Raw genomic sequence first — 21293 nt, 5'->3', positions numbered from 1 at the left:
CAAAAACCTCAAACAAGGACGGTACAGCTGGAGTACTTCCGATTGGTTAACATTTACAAAGTTGCAGGTGGAAGGGTCTTAGTTAACCACCCTTACAGAGGTTGAGCTCCTTTGCAAGGGTGGCTCCAGATTATAGAATTTGGCTGACCATGAGTTTCCCAGAACAGTTTAAAATATAGTTATCTGTAAGTACAGAACATTGTAAAGGGGGTCAAAAATAATAATAATAATAACATTTTTAGAGGCATCTAGGGGTAATTTGGCTTAGCAACTATAGTCCCATGTTTAACATCATGTCTAATAACTGCACAAATCTTCTTAACATTGGCCATTTCTAACCACAAGTTTGTCCTTCAGCAGAACAGGATAGACAAGCTGCATTTTTCTGTAGAATTACTGATTTCTAGGTCAAAGGTACAGTGGAAAATTTTACAGAGATGACAGACTGCATTTAAAAATATAAAATATAGTCAGTCACTTAGGACAAGTTGTCCTAGTCCTTAGCCAAAAGTTTTGGTCATGTCAAGGGCCTTAGTTTTGGAATGCTTTTCTTCAACTTTTAGATACTACTATTACCTTATTACACCAAAAGAATTTTCACATAATCATGAACTTTACAGATATAGCAAGCTAATGGGCCATAAAATACATGCTTCATCATATTCTTTCAGAAAACATTCCAGCTAGATTCTCATAATATGTAATGCTAATTTTCAATTGCCAATAAGATAATATGGTCATTCACATTCTCCAAACTCTCTAACATAAATGCAGTTTCCAAGCTTTTGGTGATACTATTTATAATGATTATTGTTTATCATAAAGTACCTGCAACTTATCTTTTCTTTAATCCTAAAATAAACATTTATTTGGAAAAATTTTCTGTCATTTCATAGTTTAATAAAATTTTGCCTGTTGTCACTTAAAATGTTAATTATGCTAAAGTGACTTGCTGTCATTTTCTTAAATTAAATTGTTGGGTCCTACCAAAAAGTCCCTGAACATTTTTAAAAACTATTAGAATGAGCACAAACTTGAAGCAGAATTTATTTCTTACAGTGGTATGTTGGAGCCAGCTTTCTCCAGCTCACTTTGGTATCCAGTGTGTATCTCTTCTCAAGCCCACATTCTGTGACGTCACATTGATAGCTTAAGTCATCCATGGTAGGAGTATTTACACCATGGAAATAGGCAAATACTACAAATCAGGTCTATTTTGTTTAGTTGCTTGGTGTTTAGAATGCTGGTTCACTATCACACCACTAACTTCATAACTAAAAGCATCTTATTAAAAATATACTTCTGGCATCAATAAAACAAGGAAAGTTAAGAGAGCTAGCCAGATAGCTAAATGAAGAAAAAGACTATATAGATCAAGAAATAACAATTATGAGCAGGCCTGTATGATTGTCCTGTGGCTATAATCCTGTCATGCCCAATGTTACTCTTTTGGTGTTGTATTCTAGTTAAGCTACATGATTTGAGACCCACTTTTAAGGAAGGAGGTGATTTGATCATTTTCACATAGTGTTCTCCAGTAGGAAACCGAAACGCTGTTTTTGTTTTAAAATAAAAATTGCTGTACTACCTTTGCCTGATATCGTCTGAAAAAGGTACTTGAAAATTATATAAATAAGATTTTATACTTCACCCAGAAAATCGGCAAATGTTACAAATGAGGATGACACTAAAGGCAATTTCAGTGAAGTAAATTGTGATGAGATTATATACTTTCACTTGGAAACCATGTGGCCTTTTCTAAGTTCATAAGTTTAAATAAAATAACAGATGTAATTCATTCAAGAGGGAAAATTGAAGTGAACTTAAAATTACATATATCATTTTAGAAACTCTAAAACTGCCTCTGAAGTCCTTTTATCCTATTTTGGAACTAGAAATTTTGCAATTTACCTAACAGATTTAAGTGAGAAATCATTGAAAAACTACATACATATGATTTATAACTTCATTTTTATTAATTTTATTTATTCATTCTCCCAAAGTTTTGCCAAAGGCCAAGATAGGCCTTCCTATGAACTTGAATCCTGTAGATGGAGTTTAGTGTTGTCTTTCTTGTATAACTCACACCCGTGATTGGTTATGTATGATTTCTAGGTTTGTTTTATTACTTATGCAACATCGTTCTTTGCTAAAAACACTTTATAGTATTTCTGTTAGATTCAAGATGCTGTATTTTACTGTCCACATTTAAATACTGTTTTTGAAACATTAAACTTTTAGGGGAATAACATGATATTTGATAAAACATATCCTTTCTTCCACCTGTAAAGGTAGTACCTTTACCACAGAAAGGCAATGTTCTGTGCCTGTCTGAAAGATAAAAGTTCATTCGTTTTATGTACAAAGTTGAACTGACTAGAAGACCATTGGTCCACATAGATATGGACAGGCATTCATCAAGTTTAGACCAGTAAATTTTCTGTTACTTTATATAATTGTTTTTGTTATTGTCTATAGTTGTATGCTTAAGTTATACATAATATCCTTAAGGCCCTCACCCTCACCCCCTAACAGATTATCAAACGCCGAAGCAGTTTATTGATCTAGACACAATGGTGATTTTTATGCCTGATGTGAGGCATCCTTATAATAATACAATATTTAGAATGATTTACCACTAGAGAATTGTTTTAATTTTTTTGTTTGTGTTTTTTGTGTGTGTGTGTGTGTGTTTTATTTCATGATCATTGGTTTATTTTATTTATTTATTCAAGAAACTAAAGATGATTAATTCCTCATAGTTTATATGTAATTCCTAGGGAGAATCATATGTACATGTACATACTGATTACCAAACTCATTGCCATCAAGTAGATTCTCACTCATAACTACCCTATAGGAAAGAAGAGAACGGCCCCATAGGGTTTCCAAAGTCTGGCTGGTGGATTCGAGCTGCCGAACTTTTGGTTAGCAGCCAAGCTCTTAACCACTGTGCCACCAGGGTTCCGTATATGTACATGGATATATATAAATAAATATATATCTGTATGGAGCCCTGGTGGCGTGGTGGTTAAGGGCTCGGCTATTAACCAGCAGGTCGGCAGTTCGAATCCACCAGCTGCTCCTTGGAAACCCTAAAGGGCAGTTGTACTCTGTCCTGTAGGGTCGCTATGAGTCGGAATCAGCTAAACGGCAGTGGGTTTGGGTTTTTTGGTTATATATCTATATAAATGTGTATATATATATAATTGAATTCCTCCACATGTATAATGAATTTTATATAGACTTAAGAATTTATCTCATCCAGGTATGCCTTTTCTTTACGTATTTCTGAGTATAAGAAGTATTTAAAATGAGCCCTTATGAATTAAAAAATGTGTTTCATTTGACTTAAAACATGACTGTCAAGTTGTTTGGTTATAGAATTTTTGGACTATACTTTCTTCCACTCCAAACTACAAAGCTGCTATTTAGAAGCAGCTTGACTGGATCTTTTCTAAATTTATTTCTGCAATAAGTGAATTGTGGGTCTGACATTTTAACACTTTTGTCACATTCAGTAAGAATAACTGTGATTGTGTTGATTTGGGTAGAGCTAGAGTGCTTTTAAATATGCTAAAGAGTCAACAGATTTATCAACTTAAAATTATTTCATTATTTTTATCTTTTTCAAATTATTTCCTCTGTAACAGGAGATTACTCTCAGATATACATCCACCATGATTAATGAGAAATTTCTATCCGCATTCTTTGTGTCTTATAAGTTAATTCTATATGGTTTTAAATTTTTAGCTAGAATCATACACGTTAAGAATGTTGGTAATGGTGAAGCTACATAGTAAGTATGTAAGGAAGGTTGTTAGGATTGAACTATGTCCTCTAGAATTTTGTGTTGTAAATCCTAACCTCTGTGCTGTGGTTATAATCCCACTTGGGAATGAGTAGTCTGTTATGTTAATGAGGTGGTATTAGTGTAGGGTGTATCTTGAATAAATCTCTTTTGAGATATAAAAGAGATTAAACAAGGAAGCAGAGATGGGGAGGAGAGATGCCACGTGAAGATTGCCCAGGAGCAGAAGGTCAAAGAGACAGGGACCTTCCTCCAGAGCTGAGAGAGAAAGCCTTCCTTTAGAGCTGGCACCCAGAATTCAGCCTTCTCACCTCCTAAACTGTGAGAAAGTAAATTTCTGTTTGTTAAAGCCACCTACTGCTTGTATTTCTGTTACAGCAGCACTAGATAACTAAGACAGAGGTCATTGTGTCATTTTCTTTGTATGTATTTAAAAATTTAGGTCATGAAATTAAAAATACATAAAATCTCAAATGTATTTGCAGTTTATATTTTCTGTTTATTTATATATGGCTGATATGCTTCATCTTCCCAAGGTGCAATACAGTAGTTAAGGTGAGATAGTTCATAATGTAGGGAAGCTAATATAAGTTTATAGCCATATAGCAAGGCTGATTTTTTTTTGTGTGTGTGTCATGAAGAAAACCCATGTGGTACATATACATATTTTTAAAGATAATGTTTTTCGTTTTTTTTAATTAAGTACAATGATTGCTGTAGAAGAATGGTTTTAAAAAGCTAACAGGGAATTATACATTTAAAAAATATTTCTGGAGTTCCATATTTTTGGTTCTCTACAAAAAGTTGTTATTCGAAAACAATTAACCCTTGTGAGTTTTGAAGTTTCTTCCCTTCCCCACTCTTCCCACCCGAGTTGGGCCTTATCAGATAACAAACACAAAGGCTCTGATTGTCATGAAGTATCGATAATCATATTACAGACTTCCCATTTGTGGATGGCTGGGGTACTAATTTGAGGATATATAAAGGGAGTACTATTTTTAATGACTAAATAGGTTGTGAATCCAAACCTTCCTAAAATATTAAAGATATTGTGAAGGTTCCACCAAGTACATTAGTCTATGGAAAAGAAAGTTTATTATGTAGGAAACATCTAATTTTTTGAGACCATTAGTTAAGGTATTTATATTATATTTATATTGTAAAATAAATAAAGTTTGTACTCATTTATCTAAGGATAAAGATTTAAAGTTGAAGCAGCAAATTGTAAACATACTTTCAAAGTCCATATCATATTCTAGTGTACTTTTAGATGCTCAAGTTAGTTCAAGAGAAATACCAATGCCAAAGACCCCTATGAGAAAAAATATTATACACCATTTAAAACCCCAACTTTGGTGAGTATTTCACAGCCCTGACACTCTTGATCTAAAAATTGTTAAATTTTAATCCTAAAGCAAATAGCAAGAAGCAGTACTTCAGAAACATAATTAGATTTGCAGTTAAATTCCCCAGATCTTTTGTCTTCATTTTTCAATAATACAAAGACTAATCTTATGCAATTAAATGGAAAAATAATACTAAAAGATCATTCTACCTACAGTAGTTGTTCAAGAATGTTTCCTGAATGTTACTGGGAAATAACATTCCAGTTTTCTAAGTTTGGGTTCGTTCAAGTACCTGATTGCCTGAGGTCTTTCAGATAATTGTTGTAGATTGTTATAAAACTAAAAGATTGATTCAGGAACTTTTGATTAATGGAATTCTCTTTAGCTGCATTTTTTTTTTTTTTAAGGAGATGGCGCACAAGCTAAAATTAAGTGTGTTTTTAGAAAAAGTAATAATCTAATGACTATGCAATAATAATTATTGCTAATTCTTGGAGTTCTGAAACACAGCATTTATTTATCAAGATAGACAGCCTTGCACAGAAAGTTTTATTTTAAAAAATGAATAAATTTTTTTTTGCTTACTAATAACCAGAGCAGTCACTAATAAAATATACTGGGTATTATTATTTTTTTTTAATTTAGCATTAAATTAAAACAAGCAAGTACTTTCAAAAGAGCATTCAGCTCGTGAGCATCAGAACGTCTATATAATTGATCAGTATTTTTGGTTAGTAGGTTGAAGATCAAACTTCACTGATAGTGTCCACTGTATGTAGTACATATTACTAAAGATGTACAAAAAAAAAAAAAAAAGTTTGCAAGTGAGATTCAGTGTAACTCAAATACATTGTAAACCAGGGACTACATGTATTCCCTTATTCCTTTTAAATGGCTCTTTCTAGCCTGTGAGTTCTTTTTTCCTTCACACCCAGTGCCTTGCAGAGTGCCTAATAAAACAAGGGTTTGGGCAATATGTAGAAAAGAGTGATAAAGAATTCATTTTGAATTACTAAAGTTAGGCACATATTTACCTCACTTCTCACAGGGTGAAGGAAATAAAATGATCCATGTAGTCACACTATTATTTTTAAAGAACAATATACATTTAAAACAGCATCAGTATTTGGTAATATAGCTTTTGATTAATTTTGCAGAAAAAAGTGCTTAAAATGGAAAGGACTTCTGGGCACATAGTCTGATAGCTTTGTGTTTAACTGCTCATAAATCTACATAAAATTACTGTAGATTTTTTTCCCCCTAAGTGTTTCTTTGGTTTAAATTTTGATCTCTTGTAGGAGACTATTTTTGTTGATGATTATTGCTGATGTAGAAAAACCCCTAGAATGTGGAAAATGCAGTAACAACTTTCTCAACATGGGTTGAATGTGGGAAGATTTTTCTGTGGCCTAGAATCTTCAAAACATGATGTTTCCTCTGTGGTTGAGAGTGAAGGGCACAAAACAGAAGATTTTTAAATTAGAAGTCAAAATCTTAACTCAAAATAACAAGTCTATGCGGAAGTGTTTGCTGCCTGGCACATCTGTTTCTGATTCATTTGCACTTAAATTATGAATGTGTTTTGCTTCCAGTCATCTAAGTTTTTACTGAAAGAGTCGCTGAATTTCTCCAATATAGAATAGCTACAGAAAGTCAGGGTTTGGTGTTTATTAATTCAGTAAATATGGGCATGATTTTCCCTAGTATGGCCCCTCCCCCTTCGTGGTCAGGAAATCTGCCTAACAAGAGTTAACACAGCCTACCCCGACCTTTCCCCCTCCACACTTAATAACATCCTAGCTGCTTCCAATGCCCAGATCAACTTCTAATGTCTTTCTTCATGTCTTCCCTGATGGGAGCTGGCGAAGGGGAGCACTGTAGCATTTGTGATTTGATTTATGCAGTTATCATCTAATCAGGCACTGACCTGATTAATTTCATAATTCATGAATATTCTTAAATTTCATTACAAATTTTCTAGTGTGAAAAAAAAAATTAGAGAATAATATGACAAACAGCCATGAACCTACCATACTGTTTTGTGAAGTCTTCACATTTTGACATATTTATTTCATATTTTTCAAAGAAGTAAATATTCATAAATATCATACAGCCTCCTGTAGTCACCTTTCCTCTTCGTATCCTTTCTTACTGGCCCAGAATAAACTCCCAGACTTATTTAGGGTTACACTTTCCCTTGCTTATCTTCATAGATTTGTGTATTCCTAAACTATACAATGTTTCATTTTGCTTGTTTTTGAAATGGTATATAAATAATATCTTGCTGTATATGTCTTTTTGCCACTTTTTTCCCCCAGTCACATGGTACATTTATTTTAACCACTGTGTAGAATTCTATTATTATGTCTAAGAGCTACAGCTGCTAACCAAAATGTCAGCAGTTCGAATCCACCAGCCACTTCTTGGAAACCCTGTGGGGGCAGTTCTACTCTGTCCTACAGGGTTGCTGTGAGTTGGAATCGACTCGACGGCAACGGGGTGGTATGTGCTACTATAATTCAATGTAAACATTTTCTTAGGTACTTAGGTTATTAACAGCTTTCTACTATTTCAAAAATGCTATAATTAAAAATTTTTAAATACTTCCCTTGTGCATATATGCAAGAGCTTCTTCTATAAAACAAGTTAAATTTTGGGGTCATAAGGACTATAGTTGGTTTTTCCAAATTGCTGTCCGAAGTATTATACTATTTTTACATTCATCAAGTAAATCAATATTCAATGGTATCCCATTTTTGTTTTTATTTTCCTTCTCCTGGTTTATGTTGAGGATGATCATATTTTATTATTCTTGTTAGCTCATGAGTTTTTCTCCTTTGTGACTTGGCCTGATCTTTTTCCTCTTTTTTTTAATTTTAACAGATATTGAAATTTTAATAGAGCTAAATTTGTCATTTCACTTCCATTATGTTTTGTAAATGTTGCATATTTTTTAGGAAATTCCTCTTGTCCTGAAGTTTTAAAATTGTTAATTTATATTATCTTCTAAAAATTATAAAATCTTACTTTTCATATGAAGTCTTTGTACACATTGTTTTTAATGTACCTGTGCTCTCAATCTTATTTTTGTTTTGTTTTTTCCCCAATATGGATAATCAATCATCTGCGCCCAATTTATTGAATAGCCTGTTCTTACTCCCACTAATCTACAATGTCCCGTCTGTCATATATCTATTTTTATACATGTATATATCTTTCTGAGCTTTGTTTTCTATACTTTTAATCAATTTGTTTATTCCTAGACCAATATCACAGCTTTACTTTATTTATGGTATCTTTCTTTTTGGGTTTCTAGTAAGGTATTTAGGTCCTGACATATGGTGGGTGAATCCAACCATATTGCTCTTCTTCATAATCCTCTTGGGACAATTCTTAACCCTCTGGTCTTGCATATATGCATTAGAGTTAGCTTGTCAATTTTTATGAAAAACTCTGTTGAGATTTAATAGTGATTGCATTGAAGGATAGATTAATATACAGTAAAGGACATTAAGACAAAACTAGTTCATAGCAATTGTTAAGCTTATTAACAATATTATGTCTGCAGAAAAGGCAGAGTAGGAAACACAAATAAAAAAAAGTTTGCAAAATGCAATGGGCCAAATCTAACCCTTTTTTTCATTTAATTGTTTCTAAGCTTTATTTAATCACTGATTTCTTGAACTTATTCTCCAAATAAATGTATTTCCTGTTATTGTATATCACATCACAATCATGAAATGAATTATATTTAAAATTTTTTGGCAATGTTCTTAAGAAGACAATGAATCCATAAGGACTAAACATCTTTTATCCAATGAACCAAAAACAAGTGTTAGTGTAGATTTCTAGGTTGGCCAATCAATAAAATATTTTGAAAATAGCTTGTGTTTATATTATTATAACTAATAATTTAATCAGATTTGTGAAAGAAAGCTGTATGGAACTAAGATACAGATATAGTGTTAAAATCTATAATATAGCTTCCAGAACTTTTATATATATTAGTGGGAACACAGAATAGGACAGCAAAAAGTTAAAACTGAGCATATCCAGTGTTAGCTTGTGGATTTACCCAGCGTTATGTGGAAAGATAGCATCTTCCAGGCCATAAGGCCTGTAAAGAAAGAAGAAAAACATCAGTGTTCTTCCATATATTTTAGGCTATTCTATGAGGAAATGTACCTGTGGCATGAATTCTAATTCACAAATATTCTTAATTTCTCAGTTCCCCTTTGGGTCAGTGTAGGCGATATTGGCCCAGCTAGCTATCTCTTCTTCTCAAAGATTAGCTGACAGGGTGGTCCTGACAAGAAAATCCTTTTGGATTTATTGCTGAGAATCGTGATTGGCGTGAAGGTGAGGTTAGCTGTTTTTGGAGTGGTGGTTCTGATTTTAGAAGTTGGTCTTGGCATTCCTGTCATGAAGAAGTCTATGACTGAAGAGCAAATTCCACCAGTGCTGTGAAAGGACACACTCCTATGCAGAGTAAGGGAGACTGTTCCTAGGCAAGAAAGTCTCTATTTCTGCTTATGCTTTTTTGACGTATGTCACAGATGGCATGGCAGTGATCAAAGTTGGAGATTAAGAAACATACTACACACATGACTGAGCTTCCTTGTTCTTGTTCCAGGGGCATCACCAGGTACGGATCAGTCATGAGATTTCTCAAAATTCCCAGAGCTGGTGTATTTTAGGTACACATGACCCAAGATTATATTTCACATTGACACGACGGTCTTCTAATAAGTATTTAGGAAACTATCATCTGGGAATGAAAAAACGAATTGTTAGCACCTGGACTAATAAACAAAACCTGTTGCCATTGAGTAGATTCCGACTCCTAGTGCCCCTATAGGATAGAGTAGAATTCCCCCATGGGGTTTCCAAGGCTATAAATCTTTATAGAAGCCAACTGCCACATCTTTTTCCCATGGAGGCACTGGTGGGTTTGAACCGTTCACTTTTTGGTTAGCAGCCAAGCGCTTAACCACTGCACCACCAAGGCTCCTTACCTGGACTAATACGTTGTAATATATTATTTTTAGGATGCAGTGATATACCTACCTCGTAAGGATGTCAGTAATTAGCTGTATTTCCAGGGCAAAGAAAGGCATTTCTCTTGCTTTTAAAATTCATCAGAGGAAGAGTTGTGATTGAGTCATAATATTTCTAATAGGGACATCAAGAAAACTAAGTAATTGTCATGTATTTTTCAGTACAATACCCCAAACCCTAATTGTGTTGCTTTTATCAGTTAACTAAAGCAATATATGTATGTATGTTTAAGTGATATTGCTTCTTGGTGAACATGATTTGTTTCTGTACTTAAATATCTAGATTTGTCTAATTAACATGCCATGGAAGTCTGCCTCTTTTTGTGAATTTGAAATGGCTATTTTGGAAGCACAGTGGCTGAATCTACTGTTTACAAACTTCAGCAAGGGCTTAGAAATATACGATGTTTGTGGGGTTTATCAACTTTTTAACGTTTGAAATTTTTTGTGATTTTTTTCTTCCTTTAATATTCATTTCGTATCTGATTGTATTCATAGTAGTATATTTTTTCTTAAAATAGCATAAGCTTCTGGCCTTACAAAACCTAGAATCACCCCTGCATGATATGTAGGGTCTAATGGGCAGAGCATGTGCAGGTATATAGTGCAGAATTATACGAAACTACTAATGTGAAAGAGTCCTGGTGGCACAGTAGTTAAAGAGCTCAGCTGCTAACCAAAAGGTCAGCAGTTTGAACCCACCAGCCACTTGAGGGAGAAAAATGTGGCAGTCTGCCCCTGTAAAGACTTACAGCCTCAGAAACCCAATGGAGCAGTTCTAATTCTGTCATAGGGTCACTATGAGTTCCTTGACTGAGGTGAGGTAGTAACATACTGAAAAAGTGGTTGGAGGTGATAAACACGGAGTTCAGAGAGAAGACTGTTGTGAAAAGGAGTAGAGGTAAGAATATTAGGAACACTATAAATAATGAAGAATGCAAATGGCTCAAAACATTTGTTGAATGACTACTCTGTATAAGCATATCCTAGAATAATACAGGTTCAGAGGTAGAATTCGAGCCTTCCATGCAGGAGGCCCAGTTTGATTCCCAGCCAGTGCACCTCAAGCACAGCCACTACCCATCTGTCGCTGGAGGTTTGTGTGTTGCTAGGATGGTGAACAGGTTTCAGCAGAGCTTCCAGTCTAAGAGAGACTGAGAAGAAAGGCCAGGTGATCTACTTCTGAAAATCAGCCAAGAAGATCCTATGGATCACAACATTCTGATCTCATTATACACGGGGTCACCGTGAGTTGGGGGCTGACTGTATAGCAGCTAACAAAAACAGGATGATACCATTCTCCCTTGCTTTCATGGTGTTTACATCCTAGGAAGGCAGCAGATTCAAGATATCCATTATGGAGGAAAAATTTGAATGAATAAAAATATAAGTCAGACCTAGAAGGATACGCTTAAGGAAAGAAACCTCTTTTCTTTAATGTGTGAGTGTTTTTAAGTTATGATGTGTGTTTTAGTTTCGATGAGCAATACCTGGTGCATTGATTCATTCTGCATGCATTAGAAACAATACCACGATTCAGTGGATGTTAGAGCTCTGCCTCCCCACACCCTAAAGATTCCCGGGTTACTTCTAGGCAATTTCTAAGAACAGGCTCCTGTGGGCAAAACGCTGTTCGGAGGCTAAAATTGATCTTTGCAAGCTTTCATTTATTACATTAAAAAAATTTTTTTAATAGTTCCACATAACTATAGAGTACAACAGTGTTTCAAAGTTATCAGTGCTGAAGAAGAAACAATATTCTACAGGAATGCAGGTTTTCACTTCAGCACTCAACGAATTCAGCTTAACAACATTTCTAATATAAACTAGGTGATGCTGAGAGTACTGGAAGAAAATAAGATTCTCTTTATTTTCTCTAACGACATTTTTTAAGATTTTTTTTGCTTTTATTCTCTACTTATTCAAGATCCTGGTCACTGTCATTCACAGCTTTTGAGTTTGCTGAGTGCCATCATTCTTTCAATAAATTTTTTTTAGTACATGCATAGTGGTTAAGTTCTATGGCTGCTAACCAAAGGGTCGGCAGTTCGACTCCACCAACTGCTCTTCAGAAACTCTAAGAGGCAGTTCTACACTGTCCTATAGGGTTGCTATGAGTCAGCATGGACTCCACAGCAACTTTTTTTTTCTTTTTTTTGGTATATAGAACAATCTCTTTTCTTGACCCTTTGGGTACAGCAGAGAAAAAATCATGAACCTTACATTCTAATAGGTGAGACAAAAAACAACAAAACTGTTTATAAATGTCAGATGGTAATGGTGCTAAGGAGAAAAACACAGCAAGGAGGGTGGATATGGCAAGTAGGAAGTAGGGTTTTGATTTCAGATGGGGTGGTTAGAAAAGGCCTTTCTGAGAAGGGAAAAAATTGAATAAAGCCTCCAAGGAGATGAAGAGTGAGCCAAAAGGGTCTCTGTATTATAGGCAGAGCAATGACAAGGGTATAAAATCTAAAAGGATTTTATAGATTTTATAAAATCTAGAAAGATTTTATAGGTGGCAGTTCAAATCTTTTTTATTCCTATCATTTGTGGTTGCATCTCAGTAGAACCAACAATAGCTAAGAGCTCACTTTGGAATGTTCGTAAGGGAGAATCATCTGTAGTACGTCTCTATTGATTAAGACTGTGTTTCTGTCAATATTACCTTAAGTATGGTGGAGGGGAAGAAAAATGAATAAAACCTGTCTCGGTATTTTGTAGAACTTAGTTTGGATAAGGAACCATGAAAAAATAGATTTAAGTATGATTCGAGCAACTGATTCTCAGCAATCCCATATTTTCATGACAGTATTTTCTGAAAATTATGTATAATTTAGCAATTTATAATCAATTGCTCTTTTGAATTCCTATCATTTTAAGTAGCTTCCCAGCCTCCAGTCTGACCATGAATTCATTCATTCTGCAAATACTATGTATTGTGGATATAGAAATTCACAGTACAGCAATGGAAATAATTATATAAATTGATAAATTAAAATATAGTGAGATGAGTTCAAGATTCAGAGAAAACGTAAAAGAAGCCAAACCCTAATTTACCCGCCGAAGTTGGGGGTGGTTTAAAAGAAAGGTCTTCGTCCTCTCCAAACTGCAGTCAGAATGGGTTCATTGAAATGACAACATGTTTATTGCCTTCCTTTCATGTCTTATTATTATCAAAATAATTATATTCAAGTTCAGTGTGACCTAGAAGGCCTTTCACAACATACTCTAACCTGTTCAAACTCATCTTCACACATCCTCACCCCATCTCCCATGCTTCCTACCCACCAGTTGTACAAGAGTTCTCTAACCCAGGATGACAATCTCACTTACCTTCTTTGAGCATCTGTTCACGATGTTCCCACATATTAGTGGAAGAAATCATTTCAGAAGCCATAACTGATTAATATTAGTGATCCAGAATCTAATACCTTCTTTGACACATACTGACAATATATTTGCAGAATTGAAGTAATTAGATTATAATTAAATACATTTATTGATCTTTGATAGTCTCAAATGGATTCTCTATTTTATTTATATCATTTGTCCATTGTAATGATAAAAGAAATGCATCAAAACTTCACTCTTTTAATTATAAATCCACTAAAAACCCATTGCATTGACCCGATTTGGACGCATAGTGACCCTATAGCACGGAATAGAACTGCCCTATAGGGTTTCCAAGGCTATAAATCTTTATGGGAGCAGAACGTGGCATCTTTCTCCCATGGAGCAGCTGGTGGGCTCTAACCACTGACCTCTTGTTTAGCAGCCTAGCACTTAACCACTGCACAACCAGAGCTCCTTAGTTTTGATTTTACAGCTCAATATAGCATCACTGGCTCAAAAATAAGCACAATATAAAACTTGAGTAATTTTTTTACGCATGCGCAGCAATGGACAATGTATTTCTAGATATGAGTATTTCTGATACTCACGTTAGTTATGACAAAACCTTTCTCCTACTTTTTCTAAGGAAATGTTTTGTTTTCCTAAACCATATGATGAGACTATTTGGATCTTCATTTTGCCCCTAAGTTTCGATTGGGAAATTCCTCAGTCAAAATTTTACAAAAACATTATTACTTCTTTGTCCGATTTTACATATTAAGTTAAGCTACACCTCAGTAACCTGAGCAAAATCCTGCACATTTTATTTAACAGTGTTATGAAATGGACTTTACATTGTCTTTATGTGGACAGTACCCCCTCCCCCCCATGCCATGCCGCTAATCAGATAACAACTGTATTTTTTGGGGAACATTTTACAAGGATAAAGTGACGATATTTTAGTTTACAGTCTGTTGTCTGAGTAGTGGGATACATTTAAATTACATTTAAAAAGGAAAATGCAGAATACTTGAATATCAAAAAAGGTTAGGAACATAATTAAAGTTAAAATCCTTAGTGATTCAGTAGTGATACTTAAAGCAGAGGTGGCAACAGTTTAAGCAAGCGTTTCTCATGCACAGATACAACAATTACCCTAGCTTCCTACTTCATTCTGTTAGCCATGATCTACATAGACTCATGGAACGTGTTATTAGGTTTGTCTTTAGTATGAGCTGGTCCTGGTATTCTTCAGATATGACAGTATTAGTCTGTTAGTATTATTTAATGAGAAAGACAGTAGAGAAAATCTATTCTGGGCATTTTTAACCAATAAATAGGAACTGTAAGAGAAACTTATAAGCTATGAAATGCACTCTACTTCAGGTGAGAAGATGATGTTACATACCACCATTGCATAGTGTCATGTTATGTTATTTTCTGGGGATCAATGAAATTATGCTTAATTGAACTCATCCCTTCTCCTACCTCATTCAGCCATGTTCTTTTTTAGTGTGTTTCAAACAACAAATCTGATTCTAAACACAAAAACTGTAGCAGAGAGTGGATTTGGGCATTTATACCAGGCTTTCCAGGACATTTTGGAGAATACTAAATTATTTTAACAGTGATAGTGATTAGAACAGAATCGTACCATGGTAATCTCCTACAAGTTGTACTACAGTTCATGGCTAATTGCATTACCTTAATTCACCTTAACTATGTTTAAAAAGCATGAATTTGCCAACAGCTATACTGGGGTGCAAGAAACACATTACTTTTTTTTTTTTTTTCTTTCTCTCTATTAATCAAGTGTAATCCATTCCAATTTTTCCTTTCATCTGTTTGTGGGAAATTGAATCATTTTCATTGTCTGGATTTCCTGCCCTATGTGCACTATGAAAATTCCCAAAAGAGAGCCTTACCCAATCTATAAGACTAAGGCTGGGCCCTCAGTACATTGGTCCACACCACTGATAGCTCAGTGTCCAAGCCAGCATACTTGCTTGAGGGTGGGTGGTTCCCTTATCTGTGCCCAAGTTTTCATGGAAGTAGGTCTGCCTACGGTGAGAGTCACAGAACTAGGGTCTGTCTTTCTAAAGGTACCACACAGCTATTTTTCTTTGAGGTGATATCACCTTCCCTGGACAATATGAGTGATCAGGGCCCTGTTCCTACTATGGTTGGAAATTGTTCAAACATCGTCTCCTTCCAGTCTTGGGGGATATCTCCTCCTTAGAGCTGATTCTGTTCCCTTCCCATTCCTTTAGTCTTTTCTACATTCTATTTCCTTCGAGAAAGGGTCAATTAATTTCCCCTCAATATGTCTGGAGAAATGTGATACTGGATTCCTTCCTGGGAGTAGAGTAGGGAAAACAGATGAAGATCCCAATCAGCTCTTATTCATTCTTTACTGATGTTGTTTATCCACCATAAAATGATATACCACACTGCAACTTTCTATTTGTTCAACAGTATCTTCAAATAATATTGTCATATGGATAATTAATGTAACTTGTAAATTCTGTTTTCTTGAAATTAAAATGATTTTATAAATAATATGCTTCTTTATGTTAACTTTTACATATTTGAATATTGTAAATATTCACGTGGGCTAAGTTGTAGGTTTACAATAAGCAGCATGATGACAAATGGAATAAAGATTGAAGTTATCGAGGATTTCATTTTACTTGGATCCACAATCAATGTCCTTGGAAGCAGCAGTCAAGAAATCAAACTACGGCTTGCATTGAGCAAATATGCTGCAAAAGACCTATATAAATTGTTAAAAAGCAAAGATGTCACTTTGAGGACTAAGGTATGCCTGACCTAAGCTGTGGTATTTTCAATCGCCTCATATCCATGCAGAAGCTGGACAATGAATAAGGAAGACCAAAGAAGAATTGATGTCTTTGAAATATGGTGTTGGTGAAGAATATTGAATATACCATAAACTGCAAGAAGAACAAACAAGTCTGTCTTGGAAGAAGTACAGCCAGGGTGCTCCTTGGAAGCAAGGATGGTGAGACTTTGTCTCACGTACTTTGGACATGTTATTACGAGGGACCAGTACCTGGAGAAGGACATCATGCTCATTAAAGTACAGGGTCAGTGAAAGAGAGGAAGACCCTCAGTGAGATGGATTGGCACAGTGGCTGCAACAATGGGCTCAAACATAGCAACAATTGTGAGGATGGTACAGGACTGGGCAGTGTTTTGTTCTGTTGTGCATAGGGTCACTATGATTTGGAGCCATCTAGACAGCACCTAACAACAACAAAAGTTGTAGGTTTAGTTGGTATAAACCAAATGAATTTTCCTACTCAACTGATAGTAGAATTGGTCTGAGAAACGGTTAATCGGGGTCAAATATATTCAGTACTGTGGTATTAGACAAACCATCTCATCTCACAGGTTTCACTTTTTAACATATAGTATAACAATTAGAACTAGAACATCTCTAAGGCTCTGACTTGTCTTATAATCTGAGCCTATAGTAGTTGTGACTTGTGCTTTTACAATACTTTGATTCATGTACTCCTCCATCAATGACCTCTTTATTATTGACCATTAATGCTGCATAATATGTGAGAATTTATTTTTTACTTCAAAAAAAATTTTTTTATATAATTGGGGCTAAATCTATGTTGGATCTGTGGATGCAGAAGTCATTGTTTCTTAGTACTTTCAATGTACTAGAAAAGAAATACACTCTTTGGTATTTCTCAGATATCTTTTTCTATTCAAAATATGGTGAGAACATTTTAATATGTAAATTAATTTCCTTTGAGAATTTACATATGCATCTGTACTTTGTTAATTGTAATTGCTTATTCTTCACAAAAAGTGTGAGTAAAAGAAGAGACATGGAAAAGTGAACTGCTCAAGATCACATCTCAAATCAATGTCAGTTTCAGATATAAATTTAGTTTCTCCAATTCTGAATAATTAAAAAAATATGTCCAAGCAATGTAACATTTCTTTAAAGAATTCTTGTTAATAGGCCTGCTCAAGGATGGAAATAGAGTGTATTTTTATGACATATATTATTCCATGGAAACCCTGGTGACATAGTGGTTAAGTGCTACAGCTGTTAATCAAAAGGTTGGCAGGTCAAATCCACCGGGCACTCCTTGGAAACTCTATGGAGCACTTCTACTCTGTTCTATAGGGTGCTGTGAGTTGGAATCAGCTCAAGAGCAACAGGTTTGATTTTTTTTTTATTATATTATTCCTCAACAAACTGTTTCATTTACATTGTGCTTGTGTTTGCTCAATGTAAAATAAAGAATGGTTTAAACATAAAAGTAGAAAATTACCCCAAATTTCCTATCTCAAAAGGTTTAATACCATCTGAATTTACATGAATGTGCATTTATACAATTTACATTAAAACTTCTAATGAGAAAATAAATTTCTGTTTGTTAAAGCCAAAGCAAAACAAAAAAATTCTAGTGAGTTGAAGTTTCTATTATCTTTATATTATGGACAGAAAAATTATGACATTTCAAATTATTTTTAAAATATACAGTTTATTGGAATAACATTTTGTCATTTTAGATTTGAAACAGTTTTGGGTAAAAATATCCTTCGCACTGGGTACTTGATTTGCTTGGCATGCAAATTTAAACCAAATTTAGAATGAAACTGTAGATTGGGTGCTTCAGCCCCAGGTTCTACCACTAACCAATCCAGGAACATATGTAGCAATGCCCAGGAATGATAAGCTGGGTAGGATGATTCCATAGGAGCTCTTGGGAGCCAAGACCAGCCTGAGGGACCTGAACAAATGCCATTCAGAAGGAGGTAAGAGGCAGAATGGTGGAAAGAGAGTAGTAAAGGAGGGTGAAAAGATTGCTTCATAATTCAGTCAGCTGTATTTACTTTTCTGTGACCATCTCTGAAAATTGCTTGGTTTTGAATAAGTGGCCAGATTGACACAAAGGTTTGGGCTAAATGAAAGTTCATAGAATCAAGCATTAAAAAAACTCAAAACTGGTTGCTGTTGAGTCAATTTTGACTCATGGCAACCCTATAGGACAGAGTAGAACTGCCCCATAGGGTTTCCTAGAATTCAGACTGCTGACCTTTGGGTTAGCAGCTGAGCTCTTAACCATTGTGCCACCAGGGCTCCACCAATCAAGCATACAACCAAACAAATAAAACTTCAGGGACCATTCAGTGAAACTAATAAACTCAATGAAGACAAAAAAAAAAATGGGTCTATAGTTCTCTCTTATTTCAAACTTTAGCATCACATTGCTTATGCTGCCCCCCCCAAAAAAAAACAGACTTTAAAATCAAGAAACATTTATTATACCTTATTCTAGGAGTGTAGGGTATGCACAAAAGAAAAATTAGATTATATGATTCCTATACTTGAAGAAATTTTACTGTATAAGGAAACAAAAGTTGTAGATAAAGAAAGTAATTTAAAATAACATGGCCATTTCAAGATTCTAAAATATTTTTTATTTCCTTATATATACCTCATTGAGTGGAGATAAATCAGAGCAGTTATCTGGGAAGTACAATCTCCCTTGAGGAAGCCAAGTATGGTGGATAACAAACTTGCTCAAGGACACGTCACCTAGTATAACTGAGCTAAATGTGAACAAGATTTGATTGTAGTGAAGAGAAGTTATCGACAGTCAGCTACCAGCAGCATGGTGGTTCATAAAACGCGTTTCCCAGGGATAAAGTATTAACCTTTCTGAATATACTGCATGTGCTCCCTATTTAGAGATGTGGTAGATTTTAATTTTTCAGTCCTAAGTATCACACAGAAACCCTGGTGGCATAGTGGTTAAAAGCTATGACTGCTAACCAAAAGGTCGACAGTTCGAATCCACCAAGTATTCCTTGGAAACCCTGTGGGGCAGTTCTACTCTGTCCTGTAGGGTCACGATGAGTAGGAATCCCCTCCACAGCAATGGGTTTGTTTTTTTGTTTAAGAATCACACACGAGCACACATATAAACTGTTGTGTTTGAAAGCATTATTAGAATTATTGAGGAAAAAAGCCAATTCATGTATGTTTTGTTGTAGTCTTTTCACCAGTTCACACTCTATTTTCAATACAATGAAGTTCGTAGTATTTTCCTTCCAGTGTATCTCTAGAGACACTTTCCTGGTCAGTGGAAATTGTTCTTACACTGTTACTCAGGTCATGAGATCATTTTAAACTCTTTATTTATTTCGTCAGATCAAGAGGCTTATGGTTCCCAGGTGCCTGTAGCATGGGAACTGGAGAATGGGGGGAGGGTGGGGCAGGAACATGTAGCTGGCTTCAAGGAAAATAGTGCTATTTTATGTAATCTATATGTATTATAACCCAGTGCCATTGAGTCGATTCCAACTCATAGTGACCCCGTATATATAGATAATGGAGACTATTTTAAGTTTTGTTTGAACCATAGATTCTAGCAAGGAGTGCTGGTGTCCAGTGGTTAAGCACTTGGCTGCTAACCAAAAGGTCTCTGGTTGAAACCCACAAGTTGCTCTGCAGGAGAAAAAGTGGCAGTCTGTTTCCTTAAAGACTATAGCCTTGGAAACCCTGTGGAGCAGTTCTACGCTGTCCTATAGGGTCGCTATGAGTCAGAATGGACTGGATGGCATTGGTATGGGATCCACTAGTAAAAAATAATAGCAACAATAATAATAAAGACATCAATATTAATATTGTTATGAGATTAGCTCTTCAACAAGATACTTTCCAAACTTAAGGTTTTATACTTGCCCGAGTTTTCTCAGGAAAATATACCTGAGTTTTGAACGTCACCCTTGCCCTCCAAATAAAAGGACACTGGTTTAATACTCAATTTTTTTCCCTTTTATCAGAAAAATCATAGTATCTTTTGTTATTCCCTCCCATCTTTCTTTTCTTCTTCTCTTCCTTCCTTTTTTCTTCCTTCCTTTCATGTTAATATGTAAGTCAGGAGGGATGGTTGGTTCGGCTGATATCTGTGGTTGCTGCTGATTTATAGAGGACTACTGAGCGTGGTGTCCAAATTAAGGAAATTGATCTATATTCATGGTTAATCACAGTAGTAAAAAAGTAGGGGGGTGTAAAACAATAAATAGCAAGTAATTTATTATATTTTTTTAATCAGGGGTATTTTTGGACCTCAGTGCTTCAGATTCTCAGTTCATAGCACATCAGCCTCATTTGTTCATGCAAGGTTCCCTCCTGTGTTGTTTTACTCATTCATTTATTCATTCATTTTCTTTCCAGCTCATTTCCCTTTCCAATTCCCTTTTCCACTTAGCGGCACTATTATAATTTATCTGATACCTGTCCTTTAGTTGTAAAATATATAATGTTATTTTATTATTATACTATTTTTTCATTTCATTTGTTATGTATTTTGTTACTTGTTATAATTTTGTTACTTATGTTGTTTATTATTTGTAATTATTTATATTATTTTATATGTATATCATTATACTTTACACAAATGGCATGGCTCAGTAGATCAGATTCTGTTTCTCACTTGTTTTTACATGGCTAATGATATGACCTTGAGTATATCCCACCTGAATTTAGAGACCATCTCAAGAATAGATTTGACGCATTGAACACTAGTGACCGAAGACCAGATGAATTGTGGAATGACATCAAGGACATCATCTGTGAAGAAAGCAAGAGGTCACTGAAAAGACAGGAAAGAAAGAAAAGACCAAGGTGGATGTCAGAGGAGACTCTGAAACTTGCTCTTGAGCATCGAGCAGCTAAAGCAAAAG

The 21293-nt window shown here is 35.0% G+C and overlaps 1 protein-coding gene across 3 annotated transcripts in view; it reads left to right on the top strand.

Moving 5' to 3' along the window:
- PCLO (piccolo presynaptic cytomatrix protein) overlaps positions 1–21293 on the top strand; it is a 427248-nt gene that overhangs the window by 314434 nt on the left and 91521 nt on the right. The gene's annotated exons all lie outside the window — the stretch shown is intronic.

The sequence above is a fragment of the Elephas maximus genome, chromosome 8 (assembly GCF_024166365.1).
Source record: "Elephas maximus indicus isolate mEleMax1 chromosome 8, mEleMax1 primary haplotype, whole genome shotgun sequence".
NCBI lineage: Eukaryota > Metazoa > Chordata > Mammalia > Proboscidea > Elephantidae > Elephas > Elephas maximus.
The sequence above is the reverse complement of the archived record's forward strand: the minus strand, read 5'-3'. Positions and strand labels throughout refer to the sequence as shown.